Source organism: Phocoena phocoena, chromosome 2 (genome assembly GCF_963924675.1).
Source record: "Phocoena phocoena chromosome 2, mPhoPho1.1, whole genome shotgun sequence".
NCBI classification, from domain to species: Eukaryota; Metazoa; Chordata; class Mammalia; order Artiodactyla; family Phocoenidae; genus Phocoena; species Phocoena phocoena.
Window position 1 is genome coordinate 144,400,032 of NC_089220.1, and position 19,865 is coordinate 144,419,896.

The following is a 19,865-nucleotide window of genomic DNA, read 5'->3' on the forward strand; positions in this document are numbered from 1 at the left end:
AGGGTCGGAAGGGAAGGAGTAGCAGAGAGAGAAAGCTGAGTCCGCTCGCCCGTGGAAGCTACAGGCAACTCGGAGCCTACAGTTACCAGATGTCACTCATGCTGGAGCGGAGCCCAGGCTCTGTGCCGCTGCTTGAGCAGAACCCAGGAGCCCGCGCTGCCTGGGGGCTGCTGGTGCCACTCGCTGGTGGTGACTTCAGATGCAGGGGGGGAAAAAGGCATCTCCCTTCCTCCTGAGACAGAGACCAGTAGCCCCTGGCAGCCAGGAGCGGGCCTCGGAGTTCTCCTGTGAACATGAACCCTTTCACAGAACATCCACGTCAGACAAGGCCATCACTCTGGCCAAGCTGAGGCGAGACACAAACACGACCGCTCCACCATCATGGGTGAACTTGGCCAACACGGGACTACTGTTCAAACGACAAAATGAGCAAACATCCCCATTCTGGCTGACGTGAGCATCTGCTGCTTCTTTACCAAGGACAATTTGGGCCTCACACTGCTCGTCCATCCTTCTAGATCAGATTTGTTAAGACACCCAGTCACGGAATTACCCCACTTCCTGACAGCATCTAACTCAGAGCAAGCTCCTCTCCCTAAACTCTCCCCCAGATCACCTGCCACAAGCCCAAACCCTATAATCGACTCTTTCTTACACTCTCAACTGAGACACCCCCAGTTCCCTTGTAGTCACCAGGTAGTCTAGGCAATTAAACAAGCATTGGCTAAGAACCAAGGTTGATAGCTTATTGATGTGTTACCACCACACTACAAAAAAGAGGTAGGTGTATGGGATGAATTACACAACGCTAGTTTCGAATCACCTGGAACTGTCCTCTTATCTCTCCTCTTATTTCTCAACAGTTTTCCTTGTTTTTAATATCCTTTATCCATTCCATCTTAGTGCTGAAATCATGTCCACCTCACTAACTCAATTCTCTATCGTATCTAGTCAACTGCTGACTAGCTCTATTCTCGTACCATACTTGCATAATATTGGACTATGTCGGGTACCAGATGAGGTGCATCCAGTTAAAGATGGCTCTAGGTCTCCACCCAAATCCTCCACCCAGAAGGAAGAATGGAACTTGTAATTTTGCATGACTAATCCAGGACCTAGCAGCCTGGGTCAGTTAAAAATGGAGCTTGGGCTGCAATCAGCTCTAGCTGAACCACACAGAGTGGGAAACGGAAAAGGGTGATTCCCAAGAAAAGCTAGAGAAGCTCTGACCAGAATTAGGGAAAATGGAGCCGAGCAGGGAAAAACCATGCATGTCCACTACAGCACCCTTAACTATTATTGCTGTTCACCTACCTATTCTGAGTGAAAACCTGTGCATTTTGGGTCTTCTTTCCTAATACCAGAGAAAAACACTCCAATGCCACTTTTTTTCCTTGTCATTGTCACCAACAGCAGCACTGAGCCAGGTCTGTCATGGTCACCTCATGGTTTTTGGAGCTAACAGATTCTCAAAACTGCTGGTTTTGGTGCAACACCAGCCCCTCCAGTGTAACACGGGGTCTGGCTCTACATATTTATATATTTTATTTTTGAATGTTTAGTATTTGGGCTTATAATTCAGAATAAGGTAAAGAACTCCAGAACACCAGGATAACCCTGGAAAGTTGAGGACCAATGAGGAATTTGTTTTTCCTAGACATATTGCGATATTGAAATACCCTCTCAGCTCTCCAGACCAGGTAGTTGGAGCCAAGAGGCTCTACCAAACGACTCGTTTAGGAACTTGACAGCCTGGAAGGTTTTATTTTTATCCACTTACCCAACAAACACAGCAATGAAAGCAATAACAGGTCAATCGATCATTACCAAAAATCATTAATATGCATGAAGACACTCCCTATTTCTTTCTCTAGGACCGAGGGCTAATCGTGGCTTTTAACAACCACTATCTCTGTGAACTAAAAGATGCGAATCACCCAAGTATTAAGTCCATTCTGAATGCCCAGGGTGCTGAGGCCTACTTTGGAATGAATTAAACCGACTTAAAGAAGGTCCATTCATGTGGAGACAGGTGAGGCCGAAGGCCACCTTATACATGAATGGGTGTAAGGAACGGGTTTTATTGGGGAAACATACAAGCTAGTACAATGAGACATACAGTCCCCTGCTCTGTCCTCATCCATGGAGAAATATAAAGGGGCAGAGCACATCGGGCAAACCATGGTATGCTCCAAGGGTAGGCCCTGCCTTGGCTACGTCATCTGCACATTGCCAGCATGAAAGCAGCCTGGCATGCAGAGAGAGGAAACGTCAGTGCACGGGTGCCATGCTGTCCGAGTTTACACACCAGATGCTAGAACTTGGTGACTTTGTAAGAAGTGGCGTTCTAGCTTCAGGGACACAGGAGCCTGGGAAACACATGGGAAACTAAGTGTGTGCCCAGCCTCTCTCAGCTGACAGCAGGTGACCTTCAGTCCCAGGTAGCCCACTTCCAGACAACCTGAGGAGGGCTCTGGGGGTGATCAGTGAACAATTCTACCTGTCTCTACACAATTTACAAGGCACAGATTCATCTCCAACTTCTTCTTAGTGGAGGTATTGAAGAATCCGTTCATCTTGAGGGAGCATAGAAAACGGAATTGAAACTATTCTGGGCCTTTTGAAAACGATAATGCAGCCATCGTTAATCTCTGCCACTGACTTGGAAGTTAGCATCCTCTGAGTTCAAACCCCGTCACTTGGCAATCAGTGAAAGAAAAAAATTCATCTTAAAGTACATCCTGTTAAATACACAGAGGGATGCTGGATTGCTCAGTGCCAGGGGTCCTGTGACTCCTTCCTCAAAGTCACACAGCCAATGGGACATTGACCATCCCCCTGGAGAATTAGATTTGCAAGTCAGCCCCAGGCTATGTGCCTAACATTCAAGTAGCTTTGGGATCTCAGTGACTAGGCTTCCCAAAGACATGCATGATGGAAAGGTGCTCACAGGACAAAAAGAGTCAAATGTGCTTTTGCTTTACATTACAACTGAAGAAAATTGAGAATTTGCTTTTTAAATTATTGTTTTTGCTGCCCAGTTGTAAACTATCCTATTCTTTTAGTATGAATATATATTGTTAGAGAGGGTGAAATCGTTTTCATATATTTATTGACCATTTGTAGTTTGTGAATGATTTTTTTTCCTGCCTTTGGCTGTCATTTTCCACTTGGAGTTCTAAAAAGGAAATCGTAAGCATTCCTTACATATTAAAGTTATTGGCCATTTCTTTGTGATACAGTTTGCAAGGATTTTTCCTAGCTTGTTATTTGTCATATTTGGTATCTGACACACAAAAGTTGAACGAGTTATTAGCTGGGTCTATCAACCTTTTCTTTTATAATTTCTACCTTTGTTTTATGAGTAAAAAGTCCTTTTAAAATAAAAGGACTTTTAAAATAAAAGTTATGTAAGTAATTATATTATAGTGATTTTGAGGGTTTGTTTGAGGGGCTTTTTACATTTAAATCCACCTGAAATTTATGTTAATGTATGGGAGGAGATCACAAAATCTATTTTTTCAAATAGTTATCTGGTTATTCCTAATCTGTTTATTGACAAGTTCTTCCTCTTCAACATAAAATGCTACTTTTGTCATCTAATGAATTTTTATATATACCTGATCTGGATCTGGAATATTCTATTTCATTGATTAATCTGAACCTGATCACATAATTTTCATACTATAACTTTGAAATACTATATTGTCTGGTGATACGCATTATCTTCCCCCCCCCTTTTTTTAAAGAATGCTGTGTTTTTATTTAATTTTAATGTGTTTTTTTTTGGCTGCGAGGAGTGGCATGTGGGATCTTAGTTCCCCCACCAGGGATCGAACCCGTGCCCCCTGCACTGGAAGCTTGGTGTCTTAACCACTGGACTGCCAGGGAAGTCCCACATCCTTCCCCCTTTTTAATTTTTACAACCATTTATATGCATAAATAAATATTTTATATCAGCTTTAAATACTTTGGTAAATTTCCCTCCCCAAAAATCCCCCTGAAATGGGAATTGGAATTACAGTAAATGTATTAGCTAATTCTGATAAATGGACTGGTTTTGCAATCCAGGACCTATAAAATAACGTCGTTCTACTTCTGTTAAGTCATTGTTCATGACCTTGTTTTCCTTCTCATAGACCCTAGAATGCTTTATTATTCTCACAGACCCTAGAATGTTTAATTCCTATGGTATCTATTTTTCAATAATTAATGAGATCTTTTATTCTTTATATTATCCAAGTTATTAATGCTCTTATAAAGGAAAATAATTAGGTTTGGTATATTTATTTTATCACAGGACACATTTTGAAATCTCCTTTTAGTTCTAAGTGCTTCACTTGATGCTCTTGAGATAACTTGGGGTCATCAGTTTAATAGCTATTAAGGCCAAATATGTAAAAATTAAAACTATAATTGAAAGTTTAAATAGTTTTATGATTTAAAATTAAATACTTTCACCTGGATTACCTCACTTAATTCTCACAAAACTTAATATGAGATAAAATTTAGTGTCCTTATTTCACAGATGAAGGAACGCAGGCTGAATCTACACCACTGGCAAATGACAGAATTGGAACCTGAACGCAGAGAAGTGGTTAAAAATCTCAATTACGTATATTTATACGGAGTATTATACATTTATTGTACGTGATTCTGTAGAATACTGTCTAAATTAGTGTTTCTGTACTGTTTTTCACTTCCCAGCACACATAGAAAATGAAAATATTGTATAATATTGTATGGGGCTAAGTGGACAACCAGCTTGCAGCTCTGGCCCTCTAGACACCTATGTCTCAGGACATCTATAGCCCATTTAAAGCACTGCATTTGGGATGCTCTGAATTACTGATGTGCAAAGACACCCATGTTGCAGTGTTACACCACAGTATGTCCCTGTGAGGAATAAATGAATAAAAACATGTAAAGCCCTTACTATGATGCCTGGGATATCAAATGCCCTCAGTAGTAGCTGTCATTGTCCCTTTTCTTCTGCCCTTAAGTCTGTACAGAGCAGGCCTCTTTCTTATGTTTCAGGAACGGCCTTTATCAAAAAAAATGTAAAAGTAACTGTGTGCACCAGAAGATTCTGTTTACCCACCTAAACAGTCCTGGTTCTTCAGACAGCATGATCAAGTACATGCCACGCAAACCTGGACCCTCTACTTTATTTATTTATTTTTTGTAATGCTCATAGAATATTTATTTGTAATATCCCCAAACTGGAAACAAACCAAATGTCAATCAACACTTAAAGGAATAGATAATGGTATATTTATAAAACAGAAAAGTTACTGCAATGAAAAGGAGTAAACTAGTGACACATACAGCCACGTGGATATATCATAAAATAAGTAGGCTGTGTGAAGGAAACCAGATAAAAAAGAATAAATACTGTATTATTAATTTTTTAATAAAATTCCTAAAAATACAACCTAATCTCTAGTGGTAAAATTCAGAACAGTGGTTGTCTGGGATAAGAGGGCAAAAGAGGTGGGAAATACTCAAAAGGAACACGAAGAAGTTTTGAGGTGATTTTATGTGCATTTGCTTGATTATGGTGATAGTTTTATGGATGTATACATATGTCACAACTCATTAAGATGTACACTTTAAATATTGGACCCTCTACTTTAGCATCCATGTTGGACCCTCTACTGTATCATCCATATTGGACCCTCTACTTTGGCATCCATATTGGACCCCCTACTGCAGCATCCATATTGGACCCTCTACTGTAGCATCCATATTGGACCCTCTACTTTGGCATCCATATTGGACCCTCTACTGTAGCATCCATATTGGACCCTCTACTGTAGCATCCATATTGGACCCTCTACTGTAGCATCCATATTGGACCCTCTACTGTAGCATCCATATAAGATGCCTCAAATCCCAACCCGTGTTCTGTGTGGATCCCGCCCAGCGTGGCCCCACCCCAAAGGTCCCAGGCATTTCCAAGTGAATTCAGTACTCCGGTTGGTCCTACTTGCAGCCTGTTGTTTTCTCTGGACACTTGTTCTCAGATTCTGGGGCTACCTTCCTCTCTCCCCACTCGCCGCCCCCTACCCTGGCCCCAGCTCCTAACTCCATTTTCATGCAGTCTCACTAACCATCACTGGTTGGCTTTACCAGATTTTGCTAAAGGTTTGGAGTAATGGAGGGAGATTACAGCAAAGTACAGGCAACAGATTAAATCTAACACTAGACTTTAATGTCCTAAAAATGTATCGACTATTCCTCTGATGGGCCTTCCTGAATCATAAGGAAGAGACCTTCTGTATGCACCTAAGGGGAAATAACAGCCACTCCTGAGGGCTCCTGGCCTTCCAGGTATTATAATAAGGTCTTTACATGTATGTACTCATGTATTTCTCTTGCTGGGTATGATCAGCTGACTGTCACCTTTTTGACACACGCGTCTTCTCATTTCCCCTTCTCTCTCTTTTCTGTGCTTGAGATCCCCTCAGTCATTCCAGCTGCCAGAAAACAGCTCCCAAACCCTGCATCCTTTATTTAGGGAGCCGTTTATTCCTCTTTTCTTTCCCCTCACGCCCAGTGGAAGGGAAGCCTCCTCTTCAACTCAGAGGTCCATTAGGTGATTTTTCTGTATAAGGATCCATCGCCTTTAAATAAAGTATGTCACTTCTAAGTGTACAGATGCAGATACAGTGCTTTGCTTCTGAATTGCTTTCTTTTCCTTGTGGCTACATAAGCCTCCTGCCCCACATTGTATCTCCCTCCTGGGCAAAATCTTATTTGTCCGAGAACCTCTCTCTGGGGCATCCATGGCTTATCTCCTGCCACAGGTGGGACTGCTGCTTTCACTCTCGGGCTCCAGCCCCTGTACCCCTAGTAGTGCAGAGATGGTGTGCATTCAGACAAGGTGGAAAGAAAAGCCCCCCATCCCCCCTTCTCTCTGCTCCCCCGATGCATCCAGACTGACCTTCAGGGACCTGTTCAGGTCACAGCCCTCCTGCCCCGCTATCTGTTACTTACCTGAAAAGTTTTCTGCAAACTGCTCCTTCAAGATGCAAATAGCTTACACCAGGGAAAGCTGCATAGAGCTGGCCTACTTCCTGAGAAGCTTCCTTCTTAGCTTTGGCAGATAAGGAAATGTTGGGATCTTTGAAAGTAATTCTTCTTAGCTGAATATAACTCCCGCTGATGGAGTGGGGAGGCAGTGGTCAGAGGGCCTGGTGTGGACCCATGACCTTTTCTGGGCCAGGCCAGGGGATGCCTTTGTCCTTGACTTCCTGACCTTGAAGCTGGCTCCTTCAGGTGGCTGTCATAAAAGACACATTCCATCCCTGCCACCTTCCACCCCAGCCGGGTACTGGTCACTCTCAGCCTGCTCAGTCTAAACTGCAATTCGTGGCCAACAAAATGGAACTTTCTTCAGTCAGGCCCATTGGTGGACCATTTGCCTAGACATACCCTGTAGGTCTGATACCTGAAACCCCAGAAAGAAAAAGTGGGTCACCTAAAGTTTTATGCTTTGAAGCAGCAAGATGGGTGTCACACGCAAGTGTGCTAGCTTCAAGTCCTGACCTCTGCCTGTCACGCCTCAATGCCTCCACCTCTCCTAGCTGATGACAGGGTTTCCTAGACAGGCCACCTTCTTCCAGCACAGCCTTTCCCAGCATGGCACCCCTCAGCCCACTCTCCAGTGCCCTGGGCCCCCGATGGAAGACAATGGGCAGTCCTGTTCCCCCAGGTCTGTCCCCATGTTCTGGTTTTCCTCACGTAAACAGGCACCCTTCACATGCCCATTCCCTTAGGGGTCTGTAGTCTGCTTTATCTGGTAAACCAACCTGTGCTCATGTAGAAACTGGGACTGACCAGTAGCTTGACAAAGCGTTTCATCTCCCAAGAAGGATGTTGATACAGAATTTTCATGACATTTGGACTTACAATCACAGGATCAAAGAATCCTAGGGTATGACAGCATGGAGGGACTTCAGCGATGCCATAGACCAGTACATCCGTTTTCCAGATGGGGAAACAGACTCAGGAGGGGAAGTGACTTTTGCAATGGTTTTCCATCACAATGAAGAAGTAGAGCCCATGGTTCCTGATTTCCAGGCCAGTGCTTTTCTTACTGGCTCAGATATCAACTGAAATCAGAGGGGGCTCTGAATGCCCCAGGAGCTGGGTGGGGGAGGGGTATGAAGACACATCCACAGACAGAAGGACCCTAAGGAGAAGGAGGTATAACATTAGTTCAAGAAGAGTGTGTTTTGTTTAAAAAAAAAAAAAAAAAAACTTTTTAAATTCTGAAAGTAATGCATGCTTTTTTTTAAAATATAGAAGAGTATAACACGGCAAATAGATCTCCCTTCCCCAGAGGCATTCGCTACTAAGCTGGTGTATCCTTTCAAACATTTTTATCCATAAATAAACATACACATATTTGTATATGTTTGTGTATTTATTTACAAATGCGCATATAGATACATACATTTTTTCACAAAAGAGAGCTCATATTATACACTCTATTCTGAGATTTGCTTTTCTGCTTTACTTAATGTATTCAGTACATTTTGTCTACATCAACACATATAAATGCCCCTCTTTTTGAATGTCTGCTTAGTAATCCATAGTGTTGATATATCCTAACTTATTTAACGTATTGATGGGTATTTGCGCTGTTCCTAGTTTAAGGAAATTGTAAAGAATGCTGCACTGAGAATCTCCATATAGATCTCTGTGCATTGCTGAGATTCTGTAGGATAAATTTCTAAAAGTGGAAATGCAAGGTAAGGGAGATGAGCACTTTAAATTGTAATTTTTAGAGTGGGCTTTCCTGATCTCCTTTTCTAGCCCGCCACCACCTGCTGACCTTCTCCATCCCTTTACCCTGCTTTTTTTGGTTCTCCATCTGAGATGATATACATTTATTTATCATTCATTTACCCTTCTGGAAACTCCTGACATGAGGGGCTTTCACTGTCAGTTCACAACTGCAGATGTTCACTGGTGTGATCCAGGTCTTAAACAGTGTCTAGCACATAATAGGTGTTAAATAAACATGTTTTCATTCATTTATTCCTTCCTTCATTCACTAAGTGTATATTGAGCACCTATTACATGCCAACACTGTTCTAAAGCACTGGAAATACATCACTAATGAAAGCAGACAAAAATCCCACCCTGTTATTCAGTGAATGAAGGGCTCGTTCTAGTAGGGGAATATTTGGGGCTGGAGAACACTTTGATCTCTTCAGAGCAGACTGTTTTTCCTCCCCAGTCTAACAAGACTCTGTTGGATTGCCGCATCCCTGCGGGAAAGCATCACACAGACCCACACTGATTCTAGGTCTAGAGGTGGTCTCTTCCTGTGTACTTGCCACACCAGACACGTGCCGGGGGTTCAGCAAACAGATCATCAGAATGTTCCATTAAGGCCAGCTCTCCCAGTAATGACAAAGAGCTGGATGAGAAAACTGTTATGTTGCTGACATCTCTGACATTTAATTTACAATAATGATGTTTGCTCGGGCCAAAACATCTACAGTTAAACCTCTCACTTTAAAATTTAATATCAAATTGCACTTTCTTGAACTTTTGATCAGTCAATCCATTAAAAACTAGCTGTAAAGTGGGCAGCAGCTGACTCCCAGAAAATCACAGACGGAAAAGGTAAAGGACGGGCTCAGAGAAAGGGAGGACAAGCCAGGCAGGTGAGGGTCAAGGCTGACTCCTTGAAGCTGGATTTTTTTTTTTTTTTTTCTTTGCGGTACGCGGGCCTCTCACTGTTGTGGCCTCTCCCGTTGCGGAGCACAGGCTCCGGACGCGCAGGCTCAGCGGCCATGGCTCACGGGCCCAGTCGCTCCGCGGCATGTGGGATCTTCCCGGACCGGGACACGAGCCCATGTCCCCTGCATCGGCAGGCGGACTCTCAACCACTGCGCCACCAGGGAAGCCCCGAAGCTGGATTTCTTGAAGGCTCACATCTGCCAGCACGTCCACCCCAGATGCTGAGCCAGACCTGAACCAAGGGGCAAAGACTGGCACTTGGTCTTCTCCCACTCTCTAACCTGCTGTCCCTTTGGGGAGGGTCACAGTGTGCACCAAGCCAGGCAAGGGTGCATGGAGTGGTCGAGCCATGTCAGGTAACTGGTTATGACAGAGGTCTGGTTTGAAACTCCAGCCACTCCCGGGAATGGAGCCCTGCTTGTGATGGGAAAGCTGGGGTCACTCAGTCCTCCTGAAGAGGTCAACCGTTGCACAATGGAAAGAATCAATAAAAATGAAGGAGTGGCACCATTTTGCTCAAGGTAGTGAGACTTCTTTCTTTTTTAGATTTTGTTTTATTATAGAACATGTGTTCAGTTTTTATTTTTTTCAGTAGAAAACATAGATAAGCAAAACCCAAAACAAAATCTGCAAATCACACTGCAGCACTATTTACAATAGCCAAGACATGGAAGCAACTAAATGTCCATCGACAGATGAGTGGATAAAGAAGATGTGGTACATATATTCAGTGGAATATTACTGAGCCATAAAAAGATTGAAATAATTTGAATCTTGAAATCCATTTGCAGCAACATGGATGCAACTAGAGATTATCATACTAAGTGAAGTAAGTCAGACAGAGAAAGACACATATCATATGATATCACTTATATGTAGACTCTAATTTTAAAAAGATACAAATGAACTTATTTACAGAACAAAAGCAGACTTATAGATATTGAAAACAAACTTATGGTTACCAAAGGGGAAACCTGGGGGGAGGGATAAATCCGGAGCTTGGGATTAACATACATACCCCACTATATAAAAAATAGATAACCAACAAGGACCTACTGTATAGCACAGGGAACTCTACCCGATATTCTGCGATAACCTATATGAGAAAAGAATCTAAAAAAGAATGAATATATGTATATGTATAACTGAATCACTTTGCTGTACACCTGAAACTAACACAACATTGTAAATCAACTATACTCCAATAAAATTAAAATATATTTTTAAAAAAAAACCTACATATCACACTTGATCTGCCATCAAGAAAAAAAAATACATGGTGAAATTTTCATGATATTCTTTCTGGGATTTTTATCTATGCAAGAACGTGTGTGTATGTTGTGTGTGTGTTTGCATATTTTAACCCCAAATGGGACCGTACTGTGGATAATGCTTTATAACTCAAGGAAGTTATTTTCTTCATAATATTCCTGCACATTTAAGAAAGCTCTTTCCTCTAGGGGTATAGTATATATAATTGTGTTGTTATAGTAAATGGGATCTTTTTTTCCATTAAGTTTTCTAACCAGCTCTTGGTTTGCAAGAAAATATTGACTTTGTATATATTTTTAACCAGCCTCCTACTGTACTCTTGTTAGTTCTAATAGATTTTTAATTAATTACCCTGGGGTTTCCACATACAGAATCGTCTTGGCTACAAATAAAGATTATTTTTAAATGATGACTTTTATTTTATTTTACTTTGAAAGCTTAAGTGCATAAAGAAAAATCAATTTTCAAAGGAACATGGCACATAAGTAAACCTTGTAAGCATCCCCCTGTTTTGCTGTATCTGAAATCGTATTGACAGCCCTGTTTGGGGTTGACCACAGGACACCCTACATGCTGGGGCTGGACAGAGTTTGTCTCCAAAAAAGTAACCATAGACTTGTGACAGGTGAGTAGAGAGCCCTGAATGTTCACCAAGTACCAGAGCTAATTTGAATGCTGACCTGTGCTCTCTGGAGAGCCAGCAATGGGGGTGATTGTCCAAAAATGGAACCAATGGTCTGTGCCACATAAATGTGTGTCAAAGAGGATTTTTTAAACCCGATTTCCCCATTTAATTTTATGAAGTATTTTATTCGGAAAGAGAGGAGAAGGAATCTATTTTGAAGCACTAGTAATTAAAGATTTTTTTCTGGACACTTGATCCATTTTTTTCCATTGAGTTGGTAGTCTTTTTCATCTCAATTTGTAGCTTTCCCTCTCTCTCTTTAATATTCCCCCTTTTCTCTCTCTACTTGAGCATTTCCATGAGATTCCCCACATGCACTACCCACCCTCTTAAAAATAGTCTACCCCACATCTCCTTCTGGCTACAGCTCAAACACAGCAAAGCTTTAGAGCAAAACTCCTTTAAAACTTTATCCTCCAGCCTACAGCTCCTCATCTCCTTGGATGAGTCTCATAGAGTTGCAGTCAAGATGTTGGCTGGGGCTGAGGAAGTTGAACTAGGTAGTTCTCAACAGCTCTTAAATTCCATGGCATTCTGTGACGCGTTGAATAGCCCTGAATAATTCCCACAAACCGAGTTCCTCGGCAGCACACCTGTCTCTGCTCCGAAGCAGTGACTAACCAGCCCAACCCTCCAAGCAAAAGTAAGCTTTATTGATGTTTCTCTATTGCCCTCTCGTGGTCATTCCTCATATTGCCGCAGTTCTAAGAAAAAGATGGAATTCATTTGGTATTTACAGAAAAAAAAAATACAGTGCTAAATACAGTACATCGAGCAGTGTTTGCTAGGAGTAGTGGGAGATACACATTCATGCAGTTTGCCTCTGTAGACTTTACTCTTTCCGTAGAAGTAAGACACTCTGCCCAGAAGTGTATTATATTTTCTGGCAGTGCGTGGTGAGTGAGGCACAGAACTGGATCACAGATCTGACTTTACTCCTTACACACGCCACCCTCATCACCACCAGCATCATCACCACCACCACTGTCACCTCCATCATGACCACTACCATAATCACTGCCAACACCACCCAAAGGTTGAAGCTATCAGACCATGTAGACTTTTGAAATGGAAGTTAACAGAATCAACAGCAAACGGAACAGATTAGCTATAAAACCTAATATTTGTAGAGAACTTTTCATTTCGCAAAGAATTTTCACAAATACTCTTATGGAAACCTTGCGATAGCCTTAAGAGGTGAAGTAAGTACTATTACCATCCTTGTATTTACTTTGCTTTTGAAATTTTTAAGACAGAAAAGTACAAAAGGTAATACAACAGACACCCACATATGTGCCACCCAGAATTAACAAACGCTAATATTTTGTCATATATACTTGAGATTTTTTAATTTAAAAAAAGGAAAAAGGAATACCCCAAGATGAAATAGAAATCCCCCTCCATCCCTCCCCATCTCCATTTCCCATCCTCCATTCCCAAAGGTAACCATTTGTTTTACAACTTTGTATTCAGTGGATGTCTTTATCATCTTAGTATGTACATTTATAGTATATTTAATACACATAGACATAAATTCATATGTTTCCATAAGCCATACAGAATACTATTTTCTGTGTGTTTTTAGTGATACATAAGTAGTATCACACTGAACAATTTTCCAACTTTTTTTTTTTTCACTCAACAGTATGTTTTCAATACCATTTCATGTCGCTGTATAGGGAGCTATTCTATTTATTTCTAACCGTTGTAAAGTATTCTCACATACTACATTTTGCTTCTCTCTTTTCCTGCTGATGGACATTTAGTTTATACCCAATGTTTTATCACCACACACAATGCTGCAATGAACATCATTATCCATGTCCCTTAATATCACATCGTATCACAAATGAGAACGCAGAGGCTCTGAGCGGGGAGACCATGTGATTTGCTAACCCTTGCACAGCTCCCAGACGGCAGAGTCAGGACGCGATTGCTACCAAACTGTTCTGCACTCCAGGCATCTCTGTGCATGTTCCCAATGAGACTGGGGTACGACCAATATCTCATAAAAGAAGCTGGGAAAAAAGTGCCTGATTCAAGCTATGAAATGTATCTAATCTTGACAAAATAGAGGTTCTGAAAAGAACGTAATTTAATTTTTTTAAAGTAGCAAAAATTAAAAGAGTTGGATTTATCCAATTCCATCTGTTATGAGCCGAATTGCATCTCCCCCAAATTCATATTTCTGTCCTAACATCCAATATCTCAGAATGAAACTCTATTTGGAGACAAGGCCTTTAAAGATGTAACTAAGTTAAAATGAGATCACTGAGGTGGACCCTAATCCAATATGATTGGCGTCCTTATAAGAGGAAACTTAGACACAGACATGCACAGAAGGACTGTGGGAAGACACAAGGAAAAGACGGCCATTTACAAGACAGAGAGAGAGGCCTCAGAAGGAACCAACCCTGCTGACACCTTGATCTCAGACCTCCAGCCTCCAAAACCATGAGAAAATAAATCTGCTGTTTACACCCCCCAGTCTGTGGTGTTTGTTACAGCAGCTCCAGCAAACTAATACAGCTTGCAAGAGAGAGCAGCTAACGGGGGTGGGGGGGTGTAGATACTTTGGATTCCAGTCAGTCAAGATGCAGCCTTGGTAATAGTGAGGCGTGGTCCTCCAGGGTCCACCACAGCCCGGATGGAATACCTAACAGAGGTTGCCAGCCCTCTGCTTTGATGACAGACTCCCAAAGCAACTTGTGGTGATTACTAATCGTGCCTTGATACTCAGAAGTTGGTGGAAATGTCCATGTCCCTCGATTCTGTAAACCAATCAATCCACTCTGGTAGGTAGAGTTTTCATGATCTGATCCACCCAGAGTAACAGTGTGGTTTGCCAACGGCTCAAAGTGTAGGAAGCGCCTAAAGTCTAGCTGACAAGCCAGCCTAGGGCGGGGCTCTATTTTTTTTTTTTTTTTTTTGGCGTTTTCACATCTGCCTGCTAGAGCTGAAGTTCAGGGAAGGGGATATTTCCAACCCAGGTGTGATGGTTAATTTAATACGTCAGCTTGACTGGGCTAAGAGATACACGGAGAGCAGGTAACATATTATTTGTGGGTGTTTCTGCAAGCCTATCTCAGGAAGAGATTAGCATTTGGTTAGGTAGACTGAGTAAAGAAGATTGTATACCAGTGTGGTGGGTATCATCCAATCCATTGAGGGACTGAATAGAAAAAGGCAGAGGAATTTGCTTTCTCTGCTGGAGCTGGGACATCCCACTTCTGACCTAGGGCGTCAGCACTTGTACTTATTTTATTTTTTTTTTAGCATCTTTATTGGAGTATAATTGCTTTCCAATGGTGTGTTAGTTTCTGCTTTATAACAAAGTGAATCAGTTATACATATACATATGTTCCCATATTTCTTCCCTCTTGCATCTCCCTCCCTCCCACCCTCCCTACCCCACCCCTCTAGGTGGTCACAAAGGACCAAGCTGATCTCCCTGTGCTATGCGGCTGCTTCCCACTGGCTATCTATTTTACGTTTGGTAGTGTATATATGTCCATGCCACTCTCTCACTTTGTCACAGTTTACCCTTCCCCTTCCCCGTATCCTCAAGTCCATTCTCTAGTAGGTCTGTGTCTTTATTCCTGTCTTGCCCCTAGGTTGTTCATGACCATTTTTTTTTTTTTTAGATTCCATATATATGTGTTAGCATACGGTATTTGTTTTTCTCTTTCTCACTTACTTCACTTTGTATGACAGACTCTAGGTCCATCCACCTCACTACAAATTTCGTTTCTTTTTATGGCTGAGTAATATTCCATTGTATATATGTGCCACATCTTCTTTACCCATTCATCTGTCGATGGACACTTTGGTTGTTTCCATGTCCTGGCTATTGTAAATAGAGCTGCAATGAACATTTTGGTACATGACTCTTTTTGAATTATGGTTTTCTCAGGGTATATGCCCAGTAGTAGGATTGCTGGGTCATATGGTAGCTCTATTTTTAGTTTTTTAAGGAACCTCCATACTGTTCTCCATAGTGGCTGTATCAGTTTACATTCCCACCAACTGTGGAAGAGGGTTCCCTTTTCTCCACACCGTCTCCAGCATTTATTGTTTGTAGATATTTTGATGATGACCATTCCGACTGGTATGAGGTGACACCTCATTGTAGTTTTGATTTGCATTTGTCTAATGATTAATGATGTTGAGCATTCTTTCATGTGTTTGTTGGCAGTCTGTATATCTTCTTTGGAGAAATGTCTATTTAGGTCTTCTGCCCATTTTTGGATTGGATTGTTTGGTTTTTTGATATTGAGCTACATGAGTTGCCTGTAAATTTTGGAGATTAATCCTTTGTCAGTTGCTTCATTTGCAAATATTTTCTCCCATTCTGAGGGTTGTCTTTTCGTCTTATTTATGGTTTCCTTTGCTGTGCAAAAGCTTTGAAGTTTCATTAGGTCCCATTTGTTCATTTTTGTTTTTATTTCCATTTCTCTAGGAGGTGGGTCAAAAAGGATCTTGCTGTGATTTATGTCATAGAGTGTTCTGCCTGTGTTTTCCTCTAAGAGTTTGATAGTTTCTGGCCTTACATTTAGGTGTTTAGTCCATTTTGAGTTTATTTTTGTGTATCGTGTTTGGGAGTATTCTAATTTCATTCTTTTACATGTAGCTGTCCAGTTTTCCCAGCACCACTTATTGAAGAGGCTGTCTTTTCTCCACTGTATACTCTTGCCTCCTTTATCAAAGATAAGGTGACCCTATGTGCGTGGATTTATCTCTGGGCTTTCTATCCTGTTCCATTGATCTATATTTCTGTTTTTGTGCCAGTACCATACTGTCCTGATTACTGTAGCTTTGTACTATAGTCTGAAGTCAGGGAACCTGATTCCTCCAGCTCCGTTTTTCTTTCTCAAGATTGCTTCGGCTATTCGGGGTCTTTTGTGTTTCCATACAAATTGTGAAATTTTTTGTTCTAGTTCTGTGAAAAATGCCAGTGGTAGTTTGATAGGGAATGCACTGAATCTGTAGATTGCTTTTGGTAGTATAGTCATTTTCACAATGTTGATTCTTCCAATCCAAGAACATGGTATATCTCTCCATCTATTTGTATCGTCTTTAATTTCTTTCATCAGTGTCTTATAATTTTCTGCATACAGGTCTTTTGTCTCCTTAGGTAGGTTTCTTCCTAGATATTTTATTCTTTTTGTTGCAGTGGTAAATGGGAGTGTTTTCTTAATTTCACTTTCAGATTTTTCATCATTAGTGTATAGAAATGCAAGAGATTTCTGTCAGCACTTGTTCTTAGGCTTTCAGACCCAGACCAGGACTTTCACCATTGATCCCCTGGTTCTCAGGCCATTGGACTCAGACTGAGTTATGCCACTAACTTTCCCAGGTCTCCAACTTGCAGACGGCAGATGGTGAACTTCTCAGCCTCCATAACCACGTGAGCCAATTCCTAAAATAAAATTATTTGGTTTTATTGGTTCTTTTTCCTTGGAGAACTGTGACTAATACTCCAGTCTAGAAGAAATGTCCCACCTCAGGGGCACCAGAATCACAAAGGACAGAATCAGCTCCAGCCTGCAGCCACACTCCAGCTGCCACCCTTACACACCCCTGACCAATTATTCCTTGATCAGAAGTTTCCATCAGGAATGGATTTTACTAATCTTATTAACTTATTTTTCAAGGCCTCTTGAGATGACCAAATAGCTTTTCTCACTTGACACTTCCTAGCTGTATGGCCTTGGGACAAGTTGAATAAATTCTCTGCGCCTCAGTTTCTTCATCTATAAAATGGGAATATTAATAATCCTTATGTCATAGAGCTGTTGTGAGAATCAACTGAAATGATACACAGAGAGCACTTAGAAATATGGACACAGCAAGAGCTCAATAGAATTTCTTTTGTAGTTGTCATAATTTGTATTCTTAAACCTTAAAAATAAGAACATTAGCATTTACACTTTCTCCTATCTTCCCCATTGCCTGTATTGTTCTTCTTAAATCATTAGAGTTTATAAAATTTATTCTAACTAGATTTTCCATAGTTGTCTCATCTCAGGGGTCTATTTTAATGGATGAAACACTTCCTGACCATCTGCCCTTTCTATGATGGCTTCTTTCCTTCCTGGTTCTCTAGAGCTTTTCAGGAGGTTAGCTTATTCAATAATGGTTCACGAGTGCTCTGTCCCCTGAGTTCCTTCCAGCTTTAGAATGGTCACCTGCTGCCTTTGTACATGAATGACAAGCTAGCAGTTTATAATCTTCTTTAGTCTACGCTCTCTTTACCTAAATTCCTTGTAGACGCTACTTTGCCATCTGTCTCACAGTAAATGTCACAGAAAAGTTGGAGAGCACATGATTTCCTCTTGTCGATTGCTTGCGCTTTTTGTCTTTGCTGTTAATGTAACATAGATGTTGATAGTTTCCTTATCTTTTTTTGAAGCTCAGTAACTTCACTAGGATATGTCTGTGTTGATCATTCTTCTTCAATTTTTCCTAAAATGCAAGGTACCCTTTTAAACCAAGGATTGGGGTCTTCCTTTATTTCTATTAAAGCTTTCTTTTTTTATGTCTTTAGATTTGTTGTGGTGGTTCTACTTTCTTCTTCAAGGATCCCAATTATCTGCATGCCAGATATCCTTTGTTATACAGATCTCTCGGTTTTTCCCTGATAACTTCCAGCTCTTTGTTTTTTCCCATTTTATCTTTTTTAATTTCTTTATTTTTTATGTATTTTATTTTTGGCTGTGTTGGGTCTTCATCACCGCACGCGGGCTTTCTCTAGTTGTGGCGAGCGGGGGCTACTCTTCATTGTGGTGTGCGGGCTTCTCATTGTGGTGGCTTCTCTTGCTGCGGAGAACAGGCTCTAGGCACGCAGGCTTCAGTCGTTGCAGCAGGTGGGCTCGGTAGTTGTGGCTCACGGGCTCTAGAGAGCAGGCTCAGTAGTTGTGGTACACGAGCTTAGTTGCTCTGCAGCATGTGGGATCTTCCCGGACCAGGGCTCGAACCCGTGCCTGCTGCATTGGCAGGCAGATTCTTAACCACTGCACCACCAGGGAAGCCCTCTATTGATTTCTTAAAATCATCAATACCAGTATCTTCTCCCAAACGAGACAAGAACCTTTAGTATACCCTCATTCTCTTTAGTCTCTCTGCCTGTCTCTTAAACTCTCTGGATCTTGTTCAGAATGGCAGCATTTGGTTGGCATGTATTTTCTTTCCTCCTTTACTCTGGCCCAAGACCTTTAGACAATAAATCTCAGTTCTCATATGTTTTACCGCTGCCTCTGAGGTTTAGTTCTCTTCTCCTCTGCTGTGGTCCTACGTGCCTGAGATTTCTCAGTGGGTTTTCATGTTTACAATTTGGCTAAAGTCCAGGGTTATTTTATTCTTGCCTTTTCTATTTAAAAAATGTGCCCTCATTTTCTTCTTGCATGCAATGTTGCTGTTGAGAAATCTAATTTAAGTCTGATTGACAGAGGATTTGTTTTTCTCTCTGGAGGCATTTGGAATTCTCTCTTTGCCTTTGGTATTCTTAAATGTCATTATGTGTCCATATGGGGATTCACCTGGTCAAACCTCAACCCTGTTTGTCACTCTGTGAGGCTTTTGCTCTGAGATCTTTCCTTTCTTTCATTCCAATATATGTACTTTTATTATTTCTTCAAATATATTTTTTCTACTTCAGGTTCACCTATTGTCCATCTCTTATCTCTTCTATTTTCACCTTTCCTATCTATTAGCTTTTTTTTTTCTCTTTTTCTTTTAATATTTTCTCCTTTCTTCCTGCTGCCATCTAGGACGGTTTTTTGTACAGATCAGCTCTATGTCATGCTTTTATTTCCTCTGGAGTAGTCTTCATTTCTACTTTTATATTCCTCATCCGTAACATTTCCACTTGGTTCTTTATTACAACTTCTTGCTATAGCTAAATATTATTAACATTTTCTCATTTAGAGTATACTTATTTTGTTACTTAAAAATTGGGGTCCACATGTTCCAACAACTTTGCTTCAAATGACATGGTTGAATGGTGGTCAAGGTGTTGTACCTTTTTGGTATCCTTCGGGGTCTGGTTGTTTCTGCCTGGGTATTCATGTTCCCTTGGGGTCTGGGAATGCGTATTGACAAGGGCTAAAGTCTAGGACCTAGCTGGTGTCTCTGCAGAGGATTTAATGAG